The following is a 14,321-nucleotide window of genomic DNA, read 5'->3' on the forward strand; positions in this document are numbered from 1 at the left end:
CCTACTCTCACTATGATTTGTCAGCATAGTATTGAAAGTTCGAGCCACATCAATCAGAAAGAAAAAGAAGTAAATTAATCTAAATCAGAAATGAAGAAAAATCATCACCTTATAAATAATATACTATACACAGAAAATCCTAAAAATGCCACTAAAAAGCTTTTGCACCTCATCAATGAATTGAGTAAAGTTGCAAGATACAAAATTAATATACAGAAATCTGTTGTGTTTCTATAAACTAACAACAAACTAAAGAAAGAAAAATTAGGAAAATAATTCCATTTATAATTATATCAAAAAGAATAAAATATCTAGGTATAAATCTAACCAAGAAGCTAAAACATCTGTACTTAGAATACTATAAACCACTGGTGAAAGAAATTGAAGATGATACAAACAAATGGAAATATAATCATGCTCATGTATGATAAACTTAATATTGTTAAATGCCATAAAATGCCTTGGGGACAATGCAATCTTCCAACTCAATTCAACCCCTCTCAAGATATCAATGGTATTTTTCACAAAACTCTAACAAAGAATTTGCAACAAATTCTAACAAAAATTTGTATGAAAACACTAAAACCCTGGATAGCCAGAAGAATCTCGAGAAAGAAGAACAAAGTGAAAAGCACAACATTTTCTGGTTTAAAAGTATAATAACTAGTCTACAATAATAAAAAAAACAGTAAGGTCCTTGTACAAAAATAGACATGTTGGTCAATGGAACACAATAGAGTACCCAGAAATAAACCTAAGCTTATTTGGCCAATTATAAAAGCAAAAAAATAAAATAAAAAAAGACTAATAAATGGGCAGAGGACCTGAATAGAAATTTTTCCAAAACAAAAATACATAAAACCAAACAACACATGAACAGATCACTCAACACCACTAATCATCAAGAAAATGCAAATAAAATCACAATGAGATATCACTTCACCTCTATCAGAATGGCTGTTATCAAAAAGACAATGAATAGCAAATGTTGGTGAGGATATGGAGAAAAGGGAACCCTGTGCACTGTTTGTGGGAACGTGAATTTGTATCCTCACTATGGAAAACATATGGAAGTTCTCCTAAAATTTAAAAATAGAATTATCCAACAATCTAGAATTTCTGCTTCTGGGTATTTTTCTGAATAAACCAAAACACTAATTTGAAAATACATCAGCATTCCCAGACTTCCCTGGTGGCCCAGTGATAGGGAATCCACTTTGCAATGCAAGGTATACAGGTTTGATCCCTGGTCCAGAAGGATTCCACATGCTCTGGGGCAATTAAGCTCTCATGCCACAACTAAGACTAGATGCAACCAAATAAATAAATAAATGTTTTTAAAAGAAAATATATCTGCATTCCTATATTCATTGCAGTATTGTTTACAAGAGTCAAGATATGGAAGCAATGTAAGTGTCCATTGACTGCTGAATGGATAAAGATGTGGTGTGTATATGTATACATATATACATGAATATTAATGAGCCATAAAAAGAATGAAATCTTGCCAGTTGTGACAACATGGGTGGACCTAGGTATTATGCTAAATGAAATAAATCAGGAAGAAAAAGACAAATCCCATATAATTTACTTACATGTGTAATCTAAAAACCAAAACAAATGAATAAACTTAATATAACAAAAACTGACTGAAAGATACAAGAAAATATGCAGTTGTTTTTCAGTGGGAAGTGGGGTGTAGATTGAGTGGAATAGGTGAGGGTGATTAAGAGGTATAAACTTGAGAGTTATAAAATAAATGAGTTACATAATGAAAAGGACTCCATAAAGAATACAGTCAATAATAACACGTTAACTTTGGTGACTAGTGGTAACTAAACTTATGGTGGTGAATATTCTGTAATACATAGAAACATCAAATCATTCCATAGTGCTCCTGGAACTAACATACCATCGTATTGTATATTAATTATACTTCAGCTTAAAAAAGAAAAGAAAAAAATAAATAAAGCTTGGATAAATATGTAAATACAGATAATTTCAATGCTTTAAAATTTTTATTCAATTGTTCTTTGATTTTCTTTATGATTGAAAATGTAGAATTAAAATGGCTAATTGTTTAAAAATTGTAAGTAATTTTACTTAGAATTTGATGAAGAAAACTAAAACCTTATCAGTTCAGTTCAGTAGCTCAGTTGTGTACGACTCTTCGTGACCCCATGAACCGCAGCACACCAGGCCTCCCTGTCCATCACCAACTCCTGGAGTTTACCCAAACCCATGTCCATTGAGTCAGTGACGCCATCCAACCATCTCATCCTCTGCCATCCCTTTCTCTACCTGCCTTCAATCTTTCCCAACATCAGGGTATTTTCAAATGAGTCAGCTCTTCGCATCAGGTGGCTAAAATACTGGAGTTTCAGCTTTAACATCAGTCCTTTCAATGAAAATCCAGGACCGATTTCCCTTAGGATGGACTGGTTGAATCTCCTTGCAGTCCAAGGGACTCTCAAGAGTCTTCTCCAACACCACAGTTCAAAAGCATCAATTCTTCTGTGCTCAGCCCTCTTCATAGTCCAACTATCACATCCATACATGACCACTGGAAAAACCATAGCCTTGACTAGATGGACCTTTGTTGACGAAGTAATATCTCTGCTTTTTAATATGCTGTCTAGGTTTATACAGAACCTTATACAGAAAAGTAATTACAGTGTTACATGATATAATTCATATAATGTATATATTTTCATATTTCATACTCCTATACATAAGATAAATGTTTGTACATGCCAGCATAATGCACCTTGGTAATATTAGTGCAATTGTCCTTTATATAAAAGATTATCAAGTAAATATACATGATGTTGAAATCTATTTCTATAAATTACTGTAGTTTTATGCATGATTGATCTGGGAATTACTTCGATATTCTCTGACAATGATAATATGCTTTGATATTTAGTATGTGGCTACTACCCACTTCTATAGTTTGATATATTGTGCTTTGAAATGTATGGATTTTTTTCTTCTTTCAACTTTTTGATTTTCAGATAAAAAATTGTAAAAGATACTTTTATAGATACTCAAAACAGTCAATTCAGAAAGATTTCCTGGAAAACTTTTCATGGGATCATAACTGATGTGTGAACTCCATGGAAACCAATTTCCATTCTTTCTAAAGTGATCTAACAATACACCTGATAGTGCACTCTAAGCTAGCACTGTTTTTCTGTTTATAAGCAGTAGTCCAACTTTATCTTCTAGAGGTGTTTTCATTGTGTATTCTTTAACCTGCTTGTCATTTTTTAAAGTTTCTAATTTCTCCCTGTATAAAGAAAAGATTATGAGACTGCAATGTTGGCAGAAATAATATTAAAAGACTAGAGGAAATCTCTATTAAGAGATTTCTAGTAATGTGACACATTACTCTTCACTCTATGTGAAAGTCCAGCATAAATCCAACACAACTAATCACAAATATCTTTCTATTCTTGCACAGATTAGAGCCTTATTAGAAAACACAGGTTCTGATAGCAAATATTTACATGTCAGTTGTCTCTCTGGAAGTACCGTGACTCTCAATAAGCAGCAATTATTTATTGAAATTACTAATGATGGAACTTAAAAGTTAATGGAAATAAATTTCCACAAACTTTGTGTTTTAAAACCACAAAGTTGTTATCTTACAGTTCTGTAAATGTAAGTCTGAGACAGATCTCACTGGCTAAAATCAAATTCCTATGAGGAATGGAGATTTTAGGGGAGTTCTGTTTCCTTGCTCATTCAGATTGTTGGCAGATTCAGTTCCTTAGAGTATTAAGACCCTTGTTGTTAGAGGTGCCAGACTGTCGTTAGAGCTGTCAGATTGTTGTTAGAGGTCCCAGCTTTGAGGGGTCACCTGCATCACTTGTCTACCTGCTACATCTTCAAAGAGAGCAACTGTGGATCAAGTAATTCTCACACTTCAAATCATTCCTTTTATCTTATCTCTGTCTCATTCTTGCGCCCATCTCTTTTGCTTTAATAGCCCATGTAATTAGATTGGGACCACCACCAGAGTCCAGGATAATCACCCCAACTCAAGATTTGCAACCCTAACCATATTGCCAAGTTCCTGTTGCTATGTAAAGTAGAATAATCCCAGGTTCCAGGCATTAGAATATGAACACCTTTGGGGGACCATAGTTCTGCCTTCAATAATAAAAATAGTAAACACTAATTCTGTATACTAACAATTTTCAAGTGTTTTACATATATGAACTGATTTAAATCTTACAGCAACTCTACGAGGAAGATATTATTGGTATTTCCATCTTACAGATGAGGAAAATGAGACAGAGAGATAACGCAACTTGCCAAAAGTCAGTCAGGTAGAAGGCCAAATAATCTTCCCATAGTTATACAGTTGTAAGTCTAGAATCTAAATCTATGAGTTGACAGATTTTGTTGTTGTTTTTTCCCTGCTCTGTCTTGCAGAGAGTCAAGTCATAGCTTTGAGCAGAAACAATTAAGGTAAAAAGGTTTAAAAGTACCTCTCTAATAATTCATCCTAGAATTCTGACTGAAATCAATATGGGACTTATTAGCTGAGAATTTGTACATATCTTGTCCCTATTTAAATAAAATGAATTAGGTTTTTTCCACATCAAGGTTTCAGGCAGATTCACCAGTTTCATTATTTCCTAAAAACCCTCATGATATCTCAACTTGAAGCTCCATCAAAGTTAAGACAGTTAACCATGTAGGGTCAGTCCTGAGTGAGTGTGAAGAGAAATACATTTCAACAACTAGGGCTGTCTTGAAGTTGTAGAAGCTTCCTAATAAAGTGATCATTCTTTTTCAAGGGCCTAAGGCCACAGAAAACAAGACTGGTGGGACAACAATCAACATTTGCTGGAATTTTGCTGTGCGTGTGTGCATTTGTGAACACATGTGTGTGTATGTTAGTCCAGTAAGGAATTACAGCTGGCCATATTTCAGAGGAAAACTTAAGTAGCATAATTATTGTTAAAACATATGAGTTATTTACTTCTAGCTCACCTAAAAAGTTCTTTTGAAATATAGAACTTATTAATATAAGGACATTAACTTTGAAATGTAAAACATGTTCTATTTGTGTCCTATATGTTAGTAAATAAATATTATAATGACACAGACATATTAAATAATAAATGTGTAAAGCACAAACCAATGAAATCCAATAGTTTTAAGGTTAGTGGTGCCACATTCCACCTTTTGCTTCTGTCACTACAGTAAGAAAAGCATGCCCTAAGGTATTTCAACTGTTTAACTGTAAGTTGCAATAAAAGCCTCATTACATACCCTTATGAAAATCAATGAAGTCAATACAGCTTTAAAAATAATCTTGTTTGTAAATCCATGTATATTACAGTACAGAGTCTTATATTCTCAGTGGTATATAACTAGATTTTAGTTATTATGTTACCAACAGAATAAAGTCTATAGCTTACAGATGAATATGTTTGCAACCATGAAATAGTTCATTATTTTCTCAGCTAAAATAATAACTTTCTTGATCCCTTTCTTCTTTCATTTATTCTGGAAACATATTAGCAGCAACACACACCATTCTTGAGCAAAGAACAAGGAGCATAGCAAAGAGGCTGGGTTAAAGGAGGAAGAGAACAAAGAGGGAAAGTGAATCACAAATATTTTGTACTGTAAAACTGGCAGATGATTGTACATCCTGTTAGCAAATGTAAGTCTCCATTTCTTTTAAACATAGTATCTTCTATTAAGTTTCTTAAAAGGAAAAAAAAAACCATGTATTATCAACTAATGCTATGTTTTCTCCCTAAGGAACAGTCTTTCTAGCACTCATACAAATAATTTAAATGTTAGGGTGATATATCTGCAAAAATAATTTATTATTTTAAATTGATGTCATCATTAAGTTCTTTAAAGTCTATAAACATCAGAACCATGTTTGTATAAATAACAACTCTGTTTCTATTACACTTACTAAGACTATTCCAGACAGTTTTCCTCTATACCACTATTTCAAAAGCCTGTTTGCTTTTAGTAAGAATTTATTTATTTTTCTTTTTAAATTTGGTCATGATCCACCTAAACTAAATAAATAGAAAATACTTTGCAACTCTATATACAAAAATAAAAATGGAGTTCATTAGTCTTTCTCACTGTACACCATGGTAGTAAATTGGTCAGAATTCTTAACAGAAAAACATACACCTCTTGATATTTCCTTTTTCATTTTTTCCCCTTTCTTAAAGAACTCTCACATGCTACCAGTGTGAGTCTCACTGAATTGAAAGGTCAAGTTATTAGCAAAAGCTGATCTCTGTAATGTTACTTTGTCTCCAAAGAAAACTAAAATGACTCCTGGTGATACTCTGATCATGATATGCTCATCCCAGGGAGTTAAGAAACTGAAATTAAAAGGTCAGGAAGTCTTTGGGGATGCTGAAAACGCAATGTGGTATAAGGGATAATCTTCTACCCATGCTCAGGCCTGTCTATAAATGCAGTTCTCTAAAGGCAAAGCTAATTCATCAGAATTAAATTCAACAAGAGGACCTTTTGAAAAAATACTTCATGTCCTGGGTACTGGTTATAAGAATACTTGTTTTGTATTCAAGATAAAAGAGCTAACCCCCATTCTCACTGAATTTTTATATGACCATGAACAATTTGCTTTATTTTTAGGCCTTAATTTCTTTAGATAACATGAGGATTGGTGATCATTGAGTGAGTAAATAGAAACATTTATACCTTCCATCCTTAGTGTTTAAAATGTAGAATTTAGGTGGATTACTCACTGGGGGTGTCATACCTAGCTGATCTCTAAAATCCTTTCCAGTTTTCACATTGTGATGTAAAGCCACATGAATGTCTCCCCAGTTCATATCCTCTATGATTGTTTCAATTTTCAATAAATGTGAATCAGATAACTCCTCTGTACCAGAGATTTATGCATCAGAACTGTGAGAATACAGAGCCATATAAGACATACAACCACCCTTAAGAACTATGTGCTTGTACTAAGTCACGTCAGTTGTGTCTGACTCTTGGCGACCCTATAGACTGCAGCCCGCCAGGCTACTCTGCCCATGGGACTCTCTAGGCAAGAAAACTGGAGTGGGTTGCCATGCCCTCTTCCAGGGGATCTTCCTGACCCAGAGATTGAACCCTTGTCTCTTATGTCTCCTGCACTGGCATGCAGGTTCTTTACCACTAGTGCCACCTGGGAAGCCCCCTTAAGTAGTAAAGAGTTCAGCAAATGGAGAAAGATGTGTAAATAGGTTAGTGCAATAAAGAATTGCAGCTGCGCTGAGAGAGCTGTTAAGTTAGAATCAGGGAACTATGGAAGAATTAGTTTTATCTGGGGCATTTTGAGGTGATTAGTCTAGAAACATTTTACATAAAAAATGTTATTTGATATTTTTGGAAAGATGACAAGGGATGGGTCAGATGCTTAGAAGGAAGGCATTCCCTGATGAAAGCACAATTACTCCATGAAACATGTTTCATGAAACATGTCCTCCATCTAGGCATGTTTAGAGTAACTATTAACAAATCAATAATGTTAGGGTATAGAATTTGAGGGTAAATAGAGCAAGAGGGAATCCTGAAAAGGTGGGCAGAAGTTAAATTTTGTGTAATAGAATTCTTTCTGAAACAGTTTGAGCTATATCCTGTGGACAAAAGGATTTGAAGGAAGCAACAATATAAATAAAGTACCAGATTTGGTATTAAAGAAAGCTTCTTAAGGAGTAGAATATCAAGAAGCTGTTACTGATTTGATACATGGATTTAGGGCAGTTAAAGTATAATTTTCCAAAGGCAAAACTGTGAAACTCATACAAACAGCAAATTAATACAAACAAATATTGTGCTCCACAAGTATTGTTAGTGAGGAAAACATGAACATTTGAGAAACTAGTTATTTATAAGCAACTTTAAAAAATGCTAGGTTAGATTTTATTTATTAATTTTAAAACTGATTAATATCCAAAAAGGCAATAAAATACAAACTTTGAGTTATCCCTTTCATCAAATTGAAATGATTTGCATTTCTACAGGGCAAAAATCAAAAAGCTAACATTTAACTTCACTAAATCTGAGACCTTTAATCAACAGCATATAGTGAATTGAAAAGTATCAATACATTTCCCTAAACTTAACATGAATCCATGTTCCTGTATGAAAACACATGTCATCCACCTTCTTGCCCATGTCCATCTGTGATAAATTTTTCTTACTTAGGAAAACTATATTATCAGCATTTTAATATGTACTATCCCTTCCACTAAGTTTGTGAACCATTTCATTATATGTAATTAAATAATTAACATATGCATACTTAAATACTATTATATCCTATCATATTGTATAACTCATTTTTAACTTTCAGAGAAAATGTGCCACTTGAGAAAAACTTCTTTTCTCAGAGAATCCTTATAAACAGCATTAAGCAGTGAACTCTTATCATTTTTGAAACCTGTTTTCAGAATATCTGTTTTGTCCAACACTGCCTTTTAAAAAGGCAGCTCTTTTTTTTTCCATCATACAACCGATTAGTTCACTATGCAAGTTTTCCTCTGGATAAATTGCAATCTTAGGCTTCTGAGGCCAGTGTTCTACAGGAGAAGCATGTGGACCCTAGGCAGGACTATTATGTCATTTACATTGCTCTGCTCATCAGTAGCTCGTAGATTATACTGAAGGTAAAAAGGAAGACTTGTGGCTTTTATTGGCTTTCTCTTGAATGTGGACTCTGTGGACAGGAATTTAGTATGTGCCATGTTGAATAAATCTGCTAGTATCCCTGTCTGTGGATGCGCACCCTGAATTTGTTTCAAAAAATATATAAATTCTGTGAAATCAGCATCTTGACCATGTATTACAGGATAATGACAATATTTTTATAGGAGAAACTAAAAGCTTGAAACTCATGATTCACTCCCACATTCCTTAGTAGGAAATATGAGGATATATAGCAACATACTTTATATGTTGATATGGTTTTATTATTACAAATGAGGACTAGGTGCCCTTAGTGAAAAATATGAATAGTCCATTAAATACCATATAGAAGAAATTCCAGAGATCAACTGGTCCAAACTCTATGTAATTGTATTTTGAATAAATGTCTTTCAATAGTTAATTGCTTTATATCTAGAGGCCTTGTACAACAAGTCAATAAGCTCTCCTTCCTAGTTGTTTATTTTCTAACTAATCTATCTTGGAGAATAAACTTGTGCTACATAGTTGAAAGTTAATTTCATTCACTCATAGAACAAATATTTATCAAATCATTTTTCCTCTCCTCCTACTATTTCCTCTTTATTTACTTAATGGTACTTTTGTGTGTGGTAAAAACATACATATCCAAAAATAGCTATAAGGTGTTTTGCTACTGTTACCAGCCTATTAACAATTTCTGCGAAATAAAAATAAAATTTGGGTAATTAAGTCTAACCTTTCTTATTAGTGTTCACAGAATACCACATACAGAGGCCTTGCACCTGGCACCTGGATCTGGAGTACTGTAACTCCAGGAGATACAGAGAGCAGAAGGGCCTGGGAGGGACCTGTGTACTGGCCAAGACATCATGCTGTTTTCTTACATTTATATAAGTGGCCCAAATGAAGAAAGTGGAGACAGGCTGCAGAAAAAAGTTACTGGGTTGGCAGAAACCAGTCAGCCTAATTTGGCCAAACACTTTTGGAGCCAATGAATAAAACAGGGGCTCCCTAACATCACTCAATTTGTATCTTTCCTGGGCCCCTTAGGACCATTATTCTCTTGCTAATATTTGTGCCATGCATCCTAGATTGTCTGGCACCCTTTATCTCCAAAATGTTAGATCTGTAAAACTCCAAGTGATGGTTGATCAGGGATAGAACCATTTAGGACTAAGCCCTGCTGATGATTAAACATATCTAAAGGCAGCCTCAGAGGAGATGCTATGCTCCTCTCCCTGGGGATTATCACGACACCCAAACTCAGCAGAAAATTGTTATAGAATATGGACCTGTTGCCCCTCAGTGCTCTTCAATAAAGACAAGGAGGGATGTGTCACTGGCAAAGCCCATTAGCAAGTCCTGGAGAATAAAAACAGAATCTGGGTAATGAAATAAAGCCTAACCTTTTGATTTCTTTTCCTTTGTGCTTCATTTAGTTTCACTTGCGCATACGGGGCCGCAAGCAGAGGACTTAGTCTGACACTGCTGACTGAGGAACAGCAGCGCCGGCATTTCAAGATGGCGGTGGAGGAACTTCTGTGCTGAGACTCTGCGTGGGAACCAGGCCCTGAGATCAGGAGCATGCGCAGCGCAGCCCCCCCCATGCTCCAAAACTCTTCCCCCTCCCCTCAAAGGAGGTCCCTGGGAAGCAGCCCTGCCCCACCTGCCTTTCAAAGAGAAGGAACTCCTAGATTGTAGAGCAGGAATTTGGAACTTGTACCTCTCTGTTCTTTGAAGAAAGAACAAAGCTTTCTTTAGCTTCTTCCTTTCTTAAAAACTTTTATTGGAGTACAGTAGATTTACAATGTTGCATTAGTTTCAGATGTACAGCAAAATGAATCAGTTTCCTTTGCTTCTATACTGAACTCACCCCATTGATGCAGGCCACATGGGGCAGAAGGAACCTTGTTGGAGACCACTGACTCAGAAGAGTATGTAATACTACCTAATATGAGATATTACCTGCATAGTAATTGGCATAGGCCTACATAATAATAATGATACAATCAATATTAATGATATGATTATTAATAGTAATAATTTTATCACTAAATTCCTAGATATTGATTTTAGACAAACTCCTTCTTTGATTATTTTATCAGAGTGATACAAATATATGTAAGTAATCAATGGCTCGGTGGTAAAGAATCTGCCTGACAATGCAGGAAACATGAGTTCAATCCCTGAGTGGGGAAGATCCCCTGGAGAAGGAAATATCAACCCACTTCGGTATTCTTGTCTGGGAAATCCCAAGGACAGAGGAGCCTGGCGTGCTACAGACCATGGCATTGCAAAAAAATTGAACACAGTATAGCAACCAAACAACAACAAGCCAATGGTACAAAAATCTATAATTTAAAACTATAATTTGAAGCCAATTTTTAAAATATTTTTGTACAAAGAAATAAAACTAATACATTCCCATACTCTTTATAAATAATGTAAGCAATTCAGAATGCCTGAACCTAAAATGGCATCATTCCAATCATCATTTTCTTCATACCTACAGAGACAAGATAAAGTTTTATACATTTTTTTAAAATAGAAACAAATACTAGATATATTTTTATAAAATATGGATGAAGAAAAATTGAAGAAACTGCCAATATTTAAATATTTCTTCACTAAATAATGTGTTTCTTAAAAGAACCTTAAAAAATTGAGAAAACAGATTTTGTATTAAGCAGTTGAGGTCATTAGTTTTTAACTGTCAATTTCAATTCCTATGCTAACATGTGAGATGAGTGCAATTGTGCTGTAGGTTGAACATTCTTTGGCACTGCCTTTCTTTGGGATTGGAATGAAAACTGACCTTTTCCAGTCCTGTGGCCACTGCTGAGTTGTCCAAATTTGCTGGCATATTGAGTGCAGGACTTTCACAGCATCATCTTTTAGGATTTGAAGTAGTTCAACTGGAATTCCATCACCTCCACTAGCTTTATTTTTAGTAATGTTTCATAAGTCTTACTTGACTTCCCAATCCAGGACATCTGGCTCTAGGTGAGTAATCACACCATCATGGTTATCTGGGTTTGAAGATCTTTTTTGTGTAGTTTTCTGTGTATTCACATGCTCATTCATCTCATACGCTAGCAAAGTAATGTTCAAAATACTCCAAACCAGGCTTCAACAGTACATGAACCATGAACTTCCAGATGTTCAAGTTGGATTTAGAAAAGGCAGAGGAACCAAAGATCAAATTCCCAACATCCGTTGGATCATCAAAAAAGTAAGAGAGTTCCAGAAAAACATCTACTTTTGCTTTATTGACTATGCCAAAGCCTTTGACTGTGTGGATCACAACAAACTGTGGAAAATTCTTCAAGTGATGGGAATGCGAGACCATCTGACCTGCCTCCTGAGAAATCTGTATGCAGGTCGAGAAGCAACACTTAGAACTGGACATGGAACAACAGCCTGATTCCAAATCAGGAAACGAGTACGTCACAGCTGTATATTTCACCCTGCTTATTTAACTGATATGCAGAGTACATTATGCCAAATCCCAGGCTGGATGAAGCACAAGCCGGAATCAAGATTGCTGGGAGAAATATCAATAGCTTCAGATATGCAGATGACACCACCCTTATGGCAGAAAGTGGAGGAGAACTAAAGAGCCTCTTGATGAAAGTGAAAGAGGAGAGTGAAAAAGTTGGCTTAAAACTCAGCATTCAGAAAACTAAGATCATGGCATCTGGTCCCATCACTTCATGACAAATAGATGGGGAAACAATGGAAACTGTGAGAGATTTTATTTTCTTGGGCTCCAAAATCACTACAGATGGTGACTGCAGCCATGAAATTAAAAAAAACGCTTGCTCCTTGGAAGGAAAGCTATGACCAACCTAGATAGCATGTTAAAAACCAGAGACATTACTTTGCCTGAAAAGGTCCATCTAGGCAAAGCTATGGTTTTTCCAGTAGTCATGTATGGATGTGAGAGTTGGACTATAAAGAAAGCTGAGCACTGAAGAATTGATGCTTTTGAACTGTGGTGTTGGAGAAGACTCTTGAGAGTCCCTTGGACTGCAAGAAGGTCCAACCAGTCCATCCTAAAGGAAATCAGTCCTGAATATTCATTGGAAGGACTGATGCTGAGGCTGAAACTCCAATACTTTGTCCAACTGATGGGAAGAACTCACTAGTAAAGACCCTGACGCTGGGAAAGATTGAAGGCGGGAGGAGAAGGGGCTGACAAAGGATGAGAAGGTTGGATGGCATTGCTGACTCAGTGGACATGAATTTGAGTAAGCTCCCAGAGTTGGTGATAGGGAAGCCTGGCGTGCTCCAGTCCATGGGGTCACAAACAGTCAGACATGGCTGAGCGACTGAACTGATCAATTTTCATTACAGAAAGTCATGTTGACTTCCCTCTTTGAAAAGCTTGTATTTTTGTTAGTTATGTTTCAGTTTTGTAGAATCTAAGTTGACAGCATTTGTATACTACTGTGCATAATCAAATTTTTTTCAACAGTTCACAATATTCAATAGTCTACCTATTTTTTTTTTGTATGTAAGTATAGTTGATTAACAACACTGTGCTAGTTTCAGGTGAACAGCAAATTGAGTCAATTATGCATATACATGTATCTATTCTGTTCAAATTATTTTCCCATTTAGGTTATTGCAGGATATTAAACAGAGTTTTCTGTGCTATACAGTAGGTCCTTGACGGTTATCTATTTTAAATTAGCAGTGTGTACATATCAGTTCCAATCTCCCAATCTATCCCTCCTCCCCACCAATCTCCCTGCTCTGCCCCAGTAACAGTAAATCATTCTCTAAGTCTGTGAGCCTGTTTCTGTTCATTTTTATTATTTTTTAAAGATTCTTCATATAAGTGATGTCATATATTTGTCTTTGTCTGACTTACTTCACTTAGCATGATAATCTCCAGGTCCATCGATGTTGTTGCAAATGGCATTATTTCATTCTTTCTAATTCTACCTAAGTCTTTTGGACACAGTACTTGTTTTCTTTCTTGTTAATTATTAATGTTTTACTATTTAAATTGTTTCTACTTTGTGTGTGTTTTTTTTTTTGTTTTTGGTGGATTTTTCTCTAACCAGGGAATTACTACTAGTAACAAGAAAAATTTTTGCTTTATAGTTGAACTGTAACTTGTCAGATATGGTAATTGAATCACTCTCCATTTCAGGGTTCAGTAGTGATTATTTTAATGCTTCAGGCATTGAATGTTGCTGAGAAGTGTGCTCAGGGGCAGTGTGTTTTGACTCTTTCTCTTGAAAGATTTGCTTTCTCTCCATGGATGCCCAAAATATTCTCTTTCTACGGATTTAACAAATCAATTAGAATTAATATTTGATTTAACAAATCGATTAACAAATGTACACGGAATTTTTCTAGAACTAAATATGCTTTTTCATATTACAGATTAGTTCTTTATTTTAGAAAATGTTGCTCATATTATATTTTTAAATTTTTATTTTATTTTTTTATTTTTGGTTAATTTGTTATGCTCTCTGTTCTGGGAAAATCAGTAATGCTTCAGTGAGATCCATTTTGCTTCTTTTATATGATTTTGCTTCTCACTGATAGATTTAATCTCTGTCTTTTTCATATATGGTTGCTGCAGTTATCTGAAATTTTTAGTCAATGTTAGCAAT

General features: G+C 35.0%; 1 protein-coding gene across 1 annotated transcript in view; it reads right to left on the reverse strand.

Moving 5' to 3' along the window:
- Positions 1–10,228, reverse strand: part of LOC145539817 (beta-adducin-like) — a 117,439-nt gene extending 107,211 nt beyond the window's left edge. The window contains exon 1 of the mRNA XM_081573989.1: positions 10,098–10,228. The gene's annotated coding sequence lies outside the window, so the exon portion shown is untranslated. The remainder of the gene's footprint in view (positions 1–10,097) is intronic.
- Between the last annotated feature and the right edge of the window lie 4,093 nt (positions 10,229–14,321).

This window comes from Giraffa tippelskirchi, chromosome 2 (genome assembly GCF_054371585.1).
Source record: "Giraffa tippelskirchi isolate mGirTip1 chromosome 2, T2T-mGirTip1v1.2.pri, whole genome shotgun sequence".
Lineage (NCBI taxonomy): Eukaryota > Metazoa > Chordata > Mammalia > Artiodactyla > Giraffidae > Giraffa > Giraffa tippelskirchi.